The sequence below is a fragment of the Mauremys mutica genome, chromosome 1 (assembly GCF_020497125.1).
Source record: "Mauremys mutica isolate MM-2020 ecotype Southern chromosome 1, ASM2049712v1, whole genome shotgun sequence".
Lineage (NCBI taxonomy): Eukaryota > Metazoa > Chordata > Testudines > Geoemydidae > Mauremys > Mauremys mutica.
Window position 1 is genome coordinate 239518994 of NC_059072.1, and position 2109 is coordinate 239521102.

Here is a 2109-nt window from a genome sequence, read left to right on the forward strand (position 1 = left end):
CCTGGGGTATTATGCACTGATCATAAATGGGAGGGAAGGTAGTCTGTGCTATCACAAATCGGAGCAGACGACATCCAATAGAATCTCTCTGTAAAGTGAGAACTCCCAATGCACATAGCTGCTGAGTTTTCAGGAATGCAAGTGAACTGAGTTCTGCCTCTGTGTGTCTCCACATTTTATAATAAATAAATACAATGAGAATATGACAGTGAGTATACGTGGCTCTAGAGAAGGTACAAAAATGCAGATTTTGAAGGGGGCGGGAAGAAAACTTTTAAAACATGCTGTGGATATTTTTCATTCAGATTTTGAATTGTCAAAAAGAATCAATTAATCACGCTGTAAACTCATGGGAAAATGTTGAATAGCTTTGAAAAAAATTAAAAACATTTTAATCAGCTCAACATGGCATTTATATTACTTTGATCCAAGGATCTTCTTGGCATTTATATTACATCCGTCCAAGGATCTTAAGTGTTTTCGCTTCTCTGTGAGAAAGGGAAATATTTTCATCCCTATTTCACAAATGGAGAAACTAAGGCAAAACAAAGTTATGCAACTTGCTCCAAGTCACATAGAAAGGCAGTAACACAGCTAGAAATAAAGCCCAGCTCTACTCTTTCCCAGTACTGTGTATTGTCTACAAGACCATCCTTCCCCTGTTTTTCCTTCAGTGTTTTTTCTTTGCTCTTTCATTCTCCTTCTTTCTTCTCTCCTCCTTACCCATCACCTTATGGTTGCCTGCTCAGCAGCCCCAGCAGCAGGTGTCCCCCAGTGCATACTCCAGGATGTGAAGGCAGCTTTACTGCTGCCTCTCGGACCTTCCTCGAGCAGGCCCCTTGGGAGGGTGGTCCCCACCTGCCCCTCACCCCTGGCCCTCTGGACCTTGCTATTGGGCACCTTCCCCATGAGCCCCCCCGGCTGCCCCCTCCCAAACACCTAAGACATCTGTGTGACTTGCAGCTAGCCCGGTTCTGAACCGCACCTAGGAAACAACTATATGCACTAGTGCTCCATACCCTTTATTTTCTCACCCTCATGTCCTGACCTGACACCGTGTGGCGGGATACCAGCCGTGGAGGGTGAGGGGCCCCGGTGGGCCAGTCTGTATTCTACCCTGGTCCCCTGATCTTCTGGGGATATTAGTCGGCAGCTCCTTCATGGAGCCGTGAACATGGGCATGTACCTGGCGCAGTTTACTCCCCTCCACAAAACTGACCCCTTCTGCAGCATGAGGGAGACCCTGGTGCACATCTACCTTGAGTGCGCCAGGTTGCAGCCCCTTTTCTGACTCCTCCAGAAAATTCTCCTCAGGTTCTGGCTGCACTTTTTCCCACACCGCCTGATATTCGGACCACATCCATGGCCCCATGAATCCATGAGACCTCCTTGTCAACCTCCTCCTGGCACTGGCCAAGGTGGCCATTCACCATACCTGGAGGAGGAAGCTAAATGGGAAGGCGCTCTGCAACTGTGGGGTCTATTTCTGCTCCTCCCTGAAGTCACATCTGAAGCCAGTTCCTCTGGGCTGCATCCACTGGCTCCCTGGATGCCTTCAAGGAGCAGTGGGCACTGTCTGGAGTTCTCTGCTTGGTGTCCTCGTCTGGATCCCTGTTTTTGACGCTATGACCGCACTCCTTTCCCGTTTTCTCATGTGTTGCCCCCTGTATTTATTTGAGACCTGGCTCTGGCAACTCCTCCCCTTTGGCTCAGGGAGGAGCCTTTAGGTGTGGGGAACTCAATAGGAGCCCCAGCAGCAGAATATAATAATTGGGAGAAAAAACTGAAGAGGACCTTTGTTGTGGTTCCCCCAAGACCTCGTCCACTTAGTTCCCCAAGAGCTTAGCTCAGTTCCAGCCGCGTCACTCAGATTTCCTTATTTTACATAGAGCAAAGCTACTCTGAGTTCATCACACTCAAGCATAGGAATGGATATAGGGCATACCCACAACCACAACACACAGCAAAACTTTTCCTTGTATACATTGCTTATTATGCATTTTTAACTATACATTGCATCCCATGCTTCTGGATTGGCTCGGTTACTCTGCAGGAACCAACCTCTGTACAGTACTCTCTGTCCACACACTGCACACACAACCTACTCTT